General features: G+C 40.5%; 1 protein-coding gene across 37 annotated transcripts in view; it reads right to left on the reverse strand.

The window, feature by feature from the left end:
- The window catches only part of ptprsa (protein tyrosine phosphatase receptor type Sa), a 361,627-nt gene that overhangs the window by 271,480 nt on the left and 75,147 nt on the right, over positions 1–15,000 (reverse strand). For 4 of the 37 annotated variants that reach the window (XM_067415275.1, XM_067415284.1, XM_067415280.1 and 1 more), the window contains exon 1: positions 8,634–9,001. The exons of 25 other annotated variants lie outside the window; for them this stretch is intronic. The gene's annotated coding sequence lies outside the window, so the exon portion shown is untranslated. Of the gene's footprint in view, positions 1–8,633; positions 9,003–15,000 lie in introns of those variants that run through there. 8 more of the 37 variants (XM_067415276.1, XM_067415278.1, XM_067415285.1 and 5 more) reach the window with 4 other exon arrangements.

Below are 15,000 nucleotides of genomic sequence, written 5' to 3' on the forward strand. Positions count from 1 at the left end.
GTCTAGGGTTGGGCATCGTTTTGATTTGAACGATTCTGATTCCGATTCCGATTCTTACTTTCGATTCCGGTTCTTTTCGATTCTTGATTCCGATTCTTTGAGGGGTGGAGTCAAAACATGTCACATCGATATTCAATGCTATTTTCAATAAAACGGGGGAAAAACGCTGCATATACTGTCAATTAGATATTTTTAATATAATTTTTTTTTTGTCTGTCTTTTGAAAGTCTAGGCAATCAAACGTTTCTTCTGAAGAGATCACTTTATATGATAAAGCTTTTAAGCTTTTTCTCATATATAAACATTGATCAATTACTATTCAAATTATCTCACAAATATTTGTTAACTAAATGTATTTTTTACAACGGGGTAATTGTGTTGCAATAGTTTACACACAGCACAAGTAAGCTTGATTTTGAATGGTAAATTGAATAAACAAAGATACATATTACAAAAAATAGCACAAATAAATACAATCGAATAAAAGATATAAATGAAATAGACTGCTTTATTTTTTCAGGTAGGTCTAACATTCAGGTAAGAAACTGAATAAAAAAATGCAAAGTGGCTAAATAAATTTAAAATAACATTGGATAATGTTTTTGCAAAAAATTAAATAGTTTCATATAAAACCATTAAAGTTAGACAAGTTGATCAGTCAAGAGCAGTGTGATCGTTTGTCTTTTTGTAGTTTGACTTTGAATAACAAATGACTGCTGTCCCTTTAAGAACTGCCGCACTCATGGATCCTGAACACTGCTCCTGTTACTCATTCTTCATTTCTTTCTGAATTGTTTAAGACTGTGTTTACATACTGTTCAAAATGTGCACTGAGAATTTGTTTGAGTGTATTTGACCAATAATAAGCTGTAAAAAAGAAGCGAATATTTGCACTTGTATGTCAGAGGCGGCTTTATTACGGTGTGTGTGCGCGCTTTAGATGTGAGCTTGAAATCTGCGGGGATTTGTAGAATTATGTGCAATCCCGCGCGAAATTCAGACCGATCACACACACTAACACTAACACGCTGTCGTAAGGAAAAGTCCAGCAGAACGCGCGTCCGTCGTGTTCAGAGGTTAACCGCCTGAATGAGAATATGCGGCTGTGTGTCAACTCGCTGTCGGTCAGAGAAGGAGAGGAGAGGACAGCAGCTGGGATCGATTGTGTAGGCTGGGCAGGCTATCGTCTCTTTTCAGATATTTCAGTATCGATATTTTTGACAACACTAGTTGCACTGTGCCGACCCAGGCTTTTTAAAAGTGAAATAAATCCACACTTCAGAGCGCCGTTTACTGGGCTTCCATGGCTAAAAGAACAAGCGGGCGCGCAAGCACCGGAAATCAGGTGGCCATGGAAACCAAAACTTGCGCGTTTGGAACCGAAGATCGGAACCGAAAATAAATTTTCTAAACGATTCCAATGGAATCGATATTTTTTAAACGGTTCCAAGTTAGAACCGGTTCTCGATGCCCAACCCTAGTCATGTCGCAAATTCACATTTGTGTTGTTTACACGGAGACAATAACGTATCGGTTTAAAAAATCTTAAAAGTCTGCATTTTCATGTTAACCGATGACCGTTTGACCGAATCAACGTTAACCGAACAAAGTTGTCGGTTAAAAAAAAAAGTGATCTCTAAATTAGGCTATTATAGACAGTGGACTAAACGTTACTACAGTTAGCGTCTCATTACAAAATCTTTTTGTGTGAAGTGAACAAATCCCTCACAATCACAAATGTTTCATAACTCGTCTGTTTGTACTTAATAAAACAATAAAAACATTTGGCGCGAGGTCACAGCGTTTGGGTTTGCGCGCTCACAAGGTTTGCAAAAAGTAAACCGGCTAAACACTCAAAGTTAGAGCCGCGGCAGACGACAGTATGAAGCGTCATTCCGCATAAGATGGGCTTACATTTGGAAATATATTACATCTACATTTCAGTGGTTACACATACGGTGTTGATCATCATCTTTCTTTATTATTGTTAGCACTACCTCGAACTAAAGCGGCGTCTCTTCGGAGCTGTCATTTTCTTAAACGAGCCGCGGCAATGTTTCAAATGAGCTTCTTACGCTAGACAAACGCCTTTATTTACAACGCGATCACCTTATACACAAACCATTTCGTAACTAAGGAGCCATTTGTCCTCCGATTACAAACAAGCTCCTCGGCGCCGCGTTTGTGGGACTCATGTTTCGCGCTGTAGAGGATTTTATTTATAACAGCTCGCGGCTGTTATTTCAAATAGCGCAGCATATATTAAACTAATCGGTTTACCAGTTTCAACCGGCTAATGAGGCTCGGTGGTCGGTCAAGAAAATGTTTAGATTTCGCCATCCCTACCCTAAAATGCCATTGTCGTATAAACCACCAGAACGCATTGAAATATTTCAGTAAACAATTTTCCTAACATCCCCAAAGCGAGAGACGTGACTGAGTAGAGGAGCAGTTCTGAAGCCGCATGCATGTTTTATCCAATGAACTTTCTCTGGTTCGTTTAGACGACTGGACTCGCCATCGCAGGCTACACCCTTGTTTGTCGACATTATCACCTCCCCAATCACACGCTGAATAGGCAGGGGGAAGATAACACGCAATTCATCTCTTCATTCATTCACGCTGTCTGTGATTCAACCCCTTCCTTCTGCTCCATCCCGTTCCCAACGGGCAGATAAAACGTCCATGTAAGATCCGCAGTCAATGCCGAAACAAGGTCAGAATACAGAGGATGTAATGGAGCTAATAAAAGGAGATCGCAAGACGATATTAGTCCTGGTAATCTTGGCGGCAGCGGCGGGATTTCATTCCCTGCAAATCCCCACTTACGTGACAAAGCGCGGAGTGTGGCTTCATGCCTCATTTATGAGCAAAATGGGAGAATACGAAATCTTCAAATCGCAAAGGAGGCCTCTAGGAAAACAAACAAATAAGATGACCGCCTCCATCCTGGCGCAAACTAATCTGGACTCGCATTATTGGCAGGTTGTCGTTTTTCTTTCCCCCCCGGAGGTGGTATTGCTTTTAAAATGAATTACCTGTGCATGCAGTACAATATACACAAGTTGATTTGTTTATCTCAATTTATCTAACTTTTCAGTGGCTAAAAAGCAGAAAAGTAGCACAAAAACACGTTGTCGGCCAGAGGTGATGCATCTGAATACAATAAGCATCTTCAGGTGGCGTCTCAATGCTGCAATTAAATCAGAGTTAATGATGTTATCAGCTCAAGGACAGCCGGCGTCCTGGAGGCCTTGTATTTACACGTCAAAATGTCATATCGCATGAGGGCAGGAATGGGGGATGCTCTGCTCGTAGCAAATCATCTTTCCCTCTCGCTTGAAGAGACAGAGAGAGTGTACTCCCTCGCACTCGCTTCTTTACGGCCCGCTGACGCAGAATCCATAGCATCCCTGACTCAGTCATGTCGAGCGCATCCTCGCTCACTCCAAGAACACAGTACAGCTATAATTACAGAGCGCCATAATCGAAATGCCATGCAGGAGTGAACATACCGGTGCCTTTGCATTGTGACATTTTATTAATAATGTGCAAGTCTCATCAGGGGCTTTTATCGTTTAACAAAAAAAACATGAGTCGCGATAAAGAAAATGTGCATTAATAGGAATTTAGTGTGGTTAATTGTCATTACAACAATGTCACAACATTTTAAAAGAAAGATTTTGATAATGCAAATATGTTTGGGTGAAATGCAACTTAGGTTTTTTTCTTTGAGACTCTCCCATTGGAAGTGTTTGGATTCAATAAACCTCCTTTTACATACAAATGGAAAAACTGCACTCGAGTGAGATCACTTACGCTAATTCAGCAGTGACTAGAACAAAAAGAGATGTGATTTTTACTGAAAAACAGATCCGTGTTTCAGGAACATAATGAGTTTCCAACAGAGCTTAATCACATGTTGACATTTGTGCTAGTTAGAGGCTATAGCGCTCCCTGTTTCTCTGCTGTCAAACCATTTTGTCATTCCTAATTAAGGGAGCATGGCTTGCATTGACAGGCAGGTATTTACTCATGTTTAACCCCATCTACACTTGACTGACTGTTTCATAACTACAAGGCCCCTCTGTCCACACACATACAAATGCGGCTCCGGCTCCCAGAGGCCCATGTTTTCATGCTTGCATTACAAACAATTACACACATCCATCAGCCCTCAAACATTCCCACCCCCACCAGCGCATCTTGTCCATCCCTCCTCCTCCAGTTCCCCACCGTCAGCTGGGAATCTACCCCCGATCCTAACAGATGTCCCCTGATTTGGATGAAATGACAACAAAAGGCCAGGCTCTGAAAAAGCCATGGCTTTCCCATCTTGCCCCGAGCTTTCTGCTCCCATACAAAGGCCAGCGGATTAGCAGCTTTTAGCACATGAAAAAGCCCCTCATCCTGAAAACCGTCCCCTTAACTGGGCCCTGGGGTTTCTATAGGGTCACTATAAACCTCTTCAACTCTACTTGGTCCCAAACAAATCCTGCCAAACCAACACCCACCAAATTCAATCACCCCAGGCCTCACCAAGCAAGGCCCCTGATAACCATTTTAAAGTTGCACACATCCCTAAACTAGAAGCAGTTGATTCTGCCAATGGGATATTCAAGAGGACTCTACCTTGGATTTGTGGTCTTTATTGTTTTGGTTAGGGTTGCAGTTTCCAGAATTTTTGGATATTTTCCAGGATTTTTTGGGCATTTTTTGGACATTTACCAGAAAATTTTTAGCCCCTAGTTTTAGTTCTCCTTAATGACTTTATTGTTCACCTGGAGTCGCCCTACAGAAAGGTAACAAGCACTCCAAATGTAACCATTTTAAACGAGCTATCGTCCCTAAACTAGAAGCAGTTGATTTGGCCAATGGGATATTCAAGAGGATGCCTCCTTGGATTCTGCCAATGGGATATTCAAGAGGACTCCACCTTGGATTTGTGGTCTTTATTGTTTTGGTCAGGGTTGCAAAGTTTCCAGAATTTTTGGATATTTTCCAGGATTTTTTTAAACATTTTTTGGACATTGACTTTATTGTTCATGTGGAGTCGCCCTACAGAAAGGTCACAAGCACTCCCAATGTAACCATTTTAAACTAGCACAAACCCCTAAACTAGAAGCATTTGATTCGGCCAATGGGATATTCAAGAGGAATCCACCTTTGAATTAATGGTCTTTATGGTTTTAGTTCTCCTTACCGACTTTATTGTTAATTTGGCCCTACAGAAAGGTCATAAGCACTCAAAGTCTATCAAATAAAGATCCATCCCTTCAGTCTGGTTTCCTGGGGTCTGTAAACTATCGAGCCAAAGTGGAGAATAAGCAGACCAATCACAGATGGCATCTTGACCTCCAGCCATGGAGAACAGGGTGGGGACCGTCTCCACAACCCTCGCAGGGGTCATAACTCAGATTGAAGCCAAGGTGGGGCGTGTTTATGACAGATCTGCATTGTCTAACAACCCCGGGGTGGGCGGGATGCCCGTCAACATGGAGTGCCAGCTGGTCATCATACTTAAAGAGCAGAAAGCAGAAAAATCGTCATGATGGGGGTAAACACAACAAGTGCCCTCAATGATTCGGCTAAACACATTGAGGCCGGTGGGAGGGTAGAGGTTGGGTGGCGGATGTAATGCCCTCCTACCGTAATGAACGCATTATCACAGCAGCATCAGAGCAAGCGGAGCATATCATTGGTTTGAAATCCAGTCTTGCGGTCAGGGGTTTAAGCTTAGGCCTTTTGCTAGGGTGTGTGGGGAGAAGGTAGCAGCTTTTGGCTTTATCAGCACCGCTGCAGTACTGCGTACCCAGAGAGCGGGCGATCAGTCCTGCAGAGTCACGTAGGCAACCGGCCAACCGTGAGATGAAATTAAACTTTGGTCGAGATGGATCAATCCCGTCAGCGGGGGTGGGTTGCTTGGCGTCTTATCTTGGATTCGCCGCTAACCTGTTGGGCAGAATGGGCCAACACAGGCCAGAGAGTTAATATAATTTACCAGTAGAGGCAATTCCTCATCTTCAACAAGGCCTGTCACGGACAATGTTACGATTTTCTCGGCAACACGTCTGAGCAAATGTTCTGGATAATTCCAACAGACTGATCGTTTGTCCCTTAGGTCTTGGCAGAATGGGAAAGGCCATGGCTTGTGCGTGTGGACGCAAGCAATGGACGCATTAAGATCAGAAGAGCTCATTTCAAAGACACGGCACTCGTTCTTTTATAACCACCAGACAAATCGCACCCACCGTGAGCTGAAGAGCACCGATTTAACACTCGGGACAAATTAAGAGGAATAAACACAATTAGCTGGCAGAGCTTAGACGCAGGCGAACATCTCTCCTCCTCCTCCTTCCCTCCCTTTTCTGTTGATAATGTGAGGAGCTGCAGCACAGCTGCCATTACCGCCACCACTGCAACTGCCATTCAAAACCCAAGCTGATAATTGCACTGCTCTCGCCGTTACACAAACTCGCCTAATTTTATCTTCCACTACGATCACATTGGCACACATGGGTTACAATAACCACCATGAGAGGGAGCTTTTTGTATAATTGTTGTTTTGATATTTCTACCACTCCATTAGCATTTCCTGCACTATGGCGCCATTGAATACGAGGCTGAGCACTATTATATCAAACGACTCTTTATCTACTTTAGGAAGTGATATAAGACACCTAACAAGGTCTCTAATGCTAAAAAGTGAAATAGAGATGCTGCTCATTAAAGCAAGGAACACATTTTATATTTAGCATCATTAGCTACTCTAGCTCATGTAAACAAGAGGCTAAATCTGTAATGCACAAAAAGGCAAGAGCGCTGCCCGTCTCTTCTCTCTAAAGTCGGGAGAATATTTATTTTGGCATAGCCTGTCCAGAATCTCTCTGAGGCATTGTCCTTTGATCCCTATTTAAAGTGGGGGAAAAGGTTACAGCGATAAATGTAGGAAAACACACACACACACACACACAAAAAAAAAAACACCAGAAGGACTAACTTCGCAGAAATGAATTTCAAAACCTTGGGGAAGACACCTTACAAAAGACATTTCACCAGAACTCATATCCTCAGCTCAATTCAATTAACTTTTTCATCCAGAGGTGACACAGAGCGCACACGGGAAATCAAAGTTAGTTCGCCAAACGAAGTTTTTACATCCTCTGAAAAATTTCTGACATAACCCCGACTTCATTGATTTCTTGCGTGTTATTGTTTAGCCACAAAAGAAAAACGAGCCAAACTACAAAGGTCCGTAGACCACGGTCACGGCTAACGGCTTCTGTTTGGCTACAGTCCTACATCTCTCAAGATCTGACAGTGATCAGCAGTGATAAATCGTCCAATTACAGTGACATTCAGAATCTAAAACATACTTGCGAGTTTGCAAGTTGCAACAAAGAACAAAGCCAGCTTCTTACTCTGAAAACAAACACGTCAATGCTCAAAAATAAGCTGGTACGCATTTCACGAAAGGATCAATGATGGCCGTCCTTTTCGAGGTGTTCCTAGAGTAGATCATCAGGATGAGACGTTAAAGTCTGAATTGAAATTTCTTCCTAGATCAAAGCAAACTTCTAAGCCAAAATTCTCAAAAGCAAAACCAGAGCACTTCAGTCCAGACTCCTTCTGATACGGGCCCCTGAAGTCACATTACAGTGATTAATGAGGCCCACATTATCTGTGACTAAATGAGTCGAGACAATACCTGTACTATGCTTTCAGTCAGTCTCGCTAAAACCTTTACTATGTACGGTTTCAAATGAAAGTCAACTTTAAACTGCTGTAATCTGAAGGCCATGGCACAGCGTAGCTGAATAAAAGAGCATAAAAAGCATTAGCCTGCCAGGAAAATACAGCCAAAAATAGTTTTGCAAGAATAACTCCTGATGAATAGAGTGAACATATTCTGCAATAATTACGTTCTCATGCTTCCCATTCAAAACCGAAATGCACAGTCTCGAAAAATTTGTGATGTATTATTTTCTACTCCACATTCCCACATGTGCCCATTACTTAAAACCTCCAGAAAGTTACTTTCCAGCATTCCTCATTACCTGAGATTGATTCAATTGTATAACTAGTCATTTTACAAAATTAAGAGATATAAAATGCATTCCTGTAGCCTAACCATAACATATATTTTTGCCCGTTTACCCATACTATTATTGTCACAAAGCAAGCATGCATTTTTCAGAATAGTATGGGGTCATTACATTTCAACACAAGAAAATGACAATAAAACAAGTCAAAACTGCCAAAGGTGAAGAGTCGCAATGTGCATTGCATGCATTTCATCATATTTTTATACCTGGGCTCAGAATAAATGCAACATTTTAAATATGCCATCACATTTGTTTACAATCACTCCTCGGAGAAGTCCTGAAGTTTTAAAGCGATTGAAAGGGCTCTGAGGGTCTCAAAGACCCCAAACAGAACAATAAATTATATTACACAGCCTAAAAAGCAAAACTGTTAAGACTCAATTAATACAAATGTAGCCAAACCGTGCTCATAATGCATAGGACACAGACGAAATCAAGTAATAGTATTGTTGTATTTAATGACTGTCTAAAAGTATACATGAATGGGTTTAATTATTAAAATAACCAATGAAGATCATGTTTACTCACAATAGTTCCAGACACGTCCTCGTAGGTTTAGTTCGGATCGATGCGGATGCGGTACGACCGTATAATTCCTCTTTAAAGCGTCCTATGTTGCATCCATGTAAAACCGAGATGGGGGGGTCCAAATAACTCCTTGGATACGCGAAGTTTTCAACCGGAGAAGACAGTTATCCGTGCCATGTCGACGGCGTGCGTGCGTAAACTCTCCAAGAGCGCACGAAACTCTACACGCGCTTTAAAAAAGAGCGTTAAATGTTGGTCGATTGTCGGTCCACCGCGTCGCAAAGCCGGATCAGACTCTTTTCTTTCAGGTCCCGAAATTCGACTGGGGGTAGGGGCAGTTCGGTGGGGTTTCTTTTGCCCCCCCTTTCTCCCGCTCGCTCGCTCCCTCCCTCCCCAAAACAGCGGAGAAGGCAGGGGGGAGGACCCTGCGCGTTCACGTCAGTGAATGAGCGCGCACAGATGAGCTGTCTGTCATTTGAAACCCTCACTAAAACCATCCCACCTCCCAAAATAAGAATTCGGGAGGGAATAAACTGACCCTAAACAGATTAGTTTGCTTTATAATAGCACATTTGCTTTACAAGCGTGCAAATTTGCCCCAACAGCTAGCTGTGTAGATTACTATATTAACATGCTTCAATGTTTGGTGTTTAAAATATCCTAAACATGTTTAGAAAAGATTAAAACTGACTTTTTACCCAATAGAGCCACTCTTTCCGTACTAGTTCGTAAGAAATCCATTAAAACGGATGAATTTATGTAAACATTTTGTGATTTCAGGAACCCTAAATGACTCAAATTTACGCTCGAAACCCCCAAAAGGTATTGTTAAGCTCAGCGTATTCAAAGAAAGATGAATTTCAAATACAGCTCTGTGTTTTGGGGCCGAGGTGTTCCTGAAAACACACATCACTAGACATATTGTGTTGTTGATACACCTTGAGTTAAAGGCCCGCACCTATTACAGCACCAAACAATGAACAAAGGCCTCGCACAATAACTCATCCTTCACAGAGAAGCCCTTGAGTATTGTTTACACGCATTCTTCTCTTTATTTAAGGGCCGAAGTGATCTGTGCCATCATAAAGGGCCGGGATCCAATCAGCGGGAACGCCACGTAAAGCGTTGCTGTGATTTTATGTTGATTTCCCTCATGCTTCTTACTCACACTTGCCTAGTTTAATCAGGCTTATAAATCGAGCGCTACAGCGCTTTTTCCTGGTGGTGGAAAGCTTAGCATGGTAAATTTCAGCGGGCTGAAGAGCCATCCGAGGACGCTGGGGGAAATGATAAAGATCACTTACCACTCAACACAGCCAATCCATAAGACCATAATGAGCATTGTATACTGGAAATGTTTTCCTCTTCGCCGTTTCAGTGTGTGTGTTAGGAACGTCTATGTAGTGTAGAATTACTAGCAGTCAATTCATATTTTTGCATTGTTATTGTACTGCTTACTATTCTGTTAGACCCAACATGTAGTTAGATACTCAATTAGGGCGCATTAGAACCAGAGCTAACTTGCTAATTGTAATCGGTCACTGATTACAAATTACATGGCAAAAATTGTAGTTTGTTGCAAAATCTGAAGGTGTGCTATGGTATGTGGCACCAAGATGTTAGCAGCAGATCCTTTAAATCCTGTACGTTGCGAGGTGGGGCCTCCATGGTTCAGCACATCCCACAGATGCTCGATTGGATCGAGATCTGGGGAATTTGGAGGCCGAGTCAACGCCTCACACACACACACCCGGCCATCCACGTGATGTAAAAGAACACGTGACTCCTCAGACCAGGCCACCTTCTTCCATTGCTCCGTGGTCCAGTTCTGATGCTCACATGCCACTGTTGGTGCTTTCGGCGGGGTCAGAGGTCCCCCTGACTGGTCCATACGCCACAAACTGAGCTGCTCTGTGTATTCTGACAGCTTTCTATCAGAACCAGCATTAACTTCTGGAGCAGTTTGAGCTCCAGTAGCTCGTCTGTTTGATCGGACCACACGGGCCAGCCTTCGCTCCCCACGTGCATCAATAAGCCTTGGCCGCCCATGACCCTGTGGCCGGTTCTCCACTGTTCCTCTTGGAGCACTTTTGATAGATACTGACCACTGCAGACCGGGAACAGCCCACAAGAGCTGCAGTTTTGGAGATGCTCTGACCCAGTCGTCTAGCCGTCACAATCTGGCCAAACTCGCTCAAATCCTTACGCTTGCCCATTTCTCCTGCTTCTAACAAACATTAACTCTGAGGACTAAATGTTCACTTGCTGCCTAATATATCCCACCCACTAACAGGAGCCGTGATGGAGAGATCATCAGTGTTATTCACTAATTAAAAATTCAAAGAGAAAGAAAATATATTCCATTCTTTTTAATCAACAAGATGAAGTGCATTAAATATTACATTACGTCAGGTTTCCCAGACCGGGGATCGTGATGTAACTGCAGGGGTTCCTGAGTTGAATGAAAAGCTATTATGTCATTAAATCATTTTTTATTTTAGGAAAATAAATCATTTAAAAATAAAGACAACAAAAAATATAACAGTTTTTAAAAAATATTTTATTTGTTTGCCTGCATGTCATGTGATCAATAATCGACAAACTGCGAGAACTTTAATTGACTTCGTTTTATTATTGACCTAACTTACAAATTTAAATCTCAGGGGGGACTTTAATTAAATATATTAGGTCAAAGCTCAGCTGACAAAAGAGTTGGGGAATCCCTGCATTGCATGTAAATATGAAATGACGTGAAATTATAGATGTTTGAAAGATGAAATCCTTCCAAATGCATCAATGCCTGGTTAAACAACTCACCGAAACTGACTGATAATTCAGATAATAACTAATGTGTTAGTCAGGAGTTGATTCGATACGCAATGCTGCAACGTTAAGAAAATCTTTTCTAAATCCAGTGGTCAATTTCTGTGTGGGGTCTCAATAATATTCTCATGACCTCTGGTCTGTGTGTGAGATTCCACAAACCTGGAAGACCTTCTGAACGTTTGCAAGCAGATGTTTTCAGAAAGGAAAATGATGGAAATAGTATGGAGAATCAATGAATTATGAATATTTGCCACTGTGAGAGTAACATATAATCGCATCATCAATAAACTGTAGTCTGAATACAAAATATTTTTATAAATGTAATATAATGTTTGGAATCTGATTATGTAACACTCTGTAAACCCTAATGTTGTCTTTACTCAAACAAATCAAGTAATCTTGACTAAATATTACTAGTTTAGTCCAAAAACTCAAAAATATAAGTTAGTATAACTTATTAACCTACAAAATACATAAACGTAAGATTTCAAGTTGTATGAACTCAAAATCATAAGTAATTAAAATAGCTCACTCTGGTCTTGCTTTGATGTGATTGGCCATGCCAGGAGTTCTGTCTGGCAACAAGAGAACGAATTCACTGATTGGAGGACATTTCCAAAAGGCGGTCCTTTTCGCCTCATCTGTTGCTTGTTGCTGATTCAAATTAAGATGGAGACTTTTTAATTGTGTGCAATCTTAAAATCAGTAAGTAAAAATCCGTAAGTTACTAAACATAATAATAATAATATTTGAACTAACTTATAACTAACCAGACTGACTTTATTTCTGTTTTAATGAAAACAATAGTTTCGTTGGAAGTCACCATGATGGAGATCAGTGTTTGCTTTAGTTGGGCTCTTGAACCTTGCCTGTATAATATTATAATATAATGTTTCTCTGGCTGGTTTGTGTTTGTGAGACACATTTGTGAAGGAACACACAGTCAAGAGAAAATATCATCATGTAGTGTTGTTTAATCATTGCCGATGATAACTTCATCATGTATTGGCAGAATCCCTGATCTCATGCGGAGTCTAATGAAATATTAATACAAATTTCCATGAGATTCTTTGCTCTTGTGGTAATTGAACAACTTATTATTTTATTTTTTGTGCACAAAATGTTTAAATCTATGGCATTAGTTAGACATGCACAGACATCAAGAATCCGTGTATGTTGATCTGTTTATATGTGATAAACAGATCAACTCTGAACATAAAAAAAGTACTGCTGGACAATAATTCAATACCAATATATATCGCGATAAATATTTTTTCAATAACGGTGATATGATTTTTAAACACATTTCCGATATTTCGATATATATAACAGCATTCCTCACTGACTGACGTTTAGTGCACAGCCATCAGAAAGAGCAGAACACGATTGGCTTCTTGCGCGATGACGTACACCACGGACACGCAGCCAGTGCTCAGCAGTAGTAGGCTGATAGATCCAACGCGGCACGTTTTAGCTACAAAAAGAGTTTCCCTGACCGCAACACAAATGTGACTGAACGAGCTTCCACAAGTAAGGTGAAAGAGATAGTTGATAAGAGAAGAAAGACTAACTTTCTTTAGTGGCGTGGAAGTGGTTCGGCTATCTAAAGCACTATTCGCACGGGATTAGTATTATCTAGGGACCTTTGTGATTTAGAAATTACTCCCACATCTGAGTTTTGCGGCGCATTCGCACGGGATAAGCAAAGCCTGTGATTTTACTCGAATTTACTGACTTCTCCCGGATATGATGTCAAGGCTTCGTTATAGATATAGCTGTATGAAATCATAAACAAGCATCGATATCGTTTTGATTATTTTACAGTAGTCTAATAAATAAACACAATTTCGTTCAGTTAGCGAACAGACGCCATGAACTGAGCTCAGACCAGCGGCAGGAATCAGATTTCATTTATCACGAGTGAGAAGCTGAATATATACGGCGGAAGATTCAGTTTCAAAATTAAATGCAAAAGTGGCTATTTAAACAAGCTTGTCATTGTACTGTTCTGTTCTGTTCTGTTTTTCATTAAGAACAGTATTGATGTTAATATTAAACACACCATTCAATCAGATTACTCCCAAATTAATACTCATTCTAAAGTATAATCCGCGTGGGCGCGGCTGCACGGGAATTCATAACGGTGCGCATTATGCAGACTTTATTCTTCGTGAAAGATAAAGATAGAAATGCTCACAGGAAGAAAAAAAGCTTGCAAAAATTATATACAATCCACCTTATCCTGACCATATCACAGAGATGTCGATTCGCACAGGACTACTATTATCACGGACCTTGGTGTTCTGCGAAATATGGTAGGTAATTTGCGGGGGAATTTTTACTTTACAAATTACAGACATGGCCGATTCGCACGGGATTAAGATCTCTGCAATTATTACAAATCACCAGAGGTCCCCAGATAATATTAATCCAGTGGGAATGGGGCTTAAGATCTGATATTAAACTTCAGGTTTCAGTGTGCTGCAAAATGTGCCGGAGAGGTGCCGACTAGGGGTGTAACAGTACATCGACATAGATGCATCAATCTAATGTCTAACAATACGATGCCAAGCGTTAAAAATAATCCATGTAGACTATTTGTGTAAGAGGCAAGTGGCACATTTGTTTTAATACTTTCCACATTTGCACACAATGTCATGTATTAACACCAACGCGTTCATTCTCGTTTAAATTACCTTTCAAAGCTTGTGAAAGACGCTCAGACATGGCTTCACGAAAATGTATCATTCGCTCGTGTTTAAAGCCTTGCTCATCTCAAACAGAGCACAAATAGGCCACTGAATTGAGTCTTCTTTTATTTATTTTTTGTGCATCAGTAGATAAAGGTCTATAGTTTTGCATTAAAGGAGAATATAGCGCTATGAATCGTTCTTCACTGAAATGTAAAACTTAAAAGAAAATGCTCAATAAACTGTGTCTGCGAAGTGAACATTAATTTATTTGTACCGATTTTATTTCTAAAATATTATATAGTTTTATAGGAGGAGGTTTCATTGACTTGGCAAATTAATTTTTCAGAAGTTTGTAGGTACAGATATCCTTTGTGGCAGTTCTTGGTAGTTTTTCTAAAGCTTTTATATAGTTCATATCGATATCGAAATTATATTGTATTGACCGAAATTAAGAAATATATCGTGATATAAATTTTGGCCATATCGTCCAGCCCTAAAAAAAAAAGCTACAAAAACAACAGAACAAACGAGCAAAAGTAAAAGCAAATAGTAAGAATCAAAGAAAATGTGTCACAATTCAGATGTATAATTTATTCGTGCTGCAATGCATGCTGAAGTTTTGATTGGTTGTACCCAGGATGGTGTACTGAACTTCTGGTGTACCCAGTTTGGTGAACTTAACAATTTAAGTACAGTGAACGTAAGCACCAAGTTAAGTGAACTTAAATATACAAGTTTTGACTCCATTACTCAATTAAATTGAGGGAACAAGTTTACTCAAATCAATTGAGTTCAATCAACTTAATCGGGTTTTCAGTGTAATCTACTAGAGAATGACCTAGTAAAGG

Source organism: Pseudorasbora parva, chromosome 14 (assembly GCF_024679245.1).
Source record: "Pseudorasbora parva isolate DD20220531a chromosome 14, ASM2467924v1, whole genome shotgun sequence".
Classification (NCBI taxonomy): Eukaryota; Metazoa; Chordata; class Actinopteri; order Cypriniformes; family Gobionidae; genus Pseudorasbora; species Pseudorasbora parva.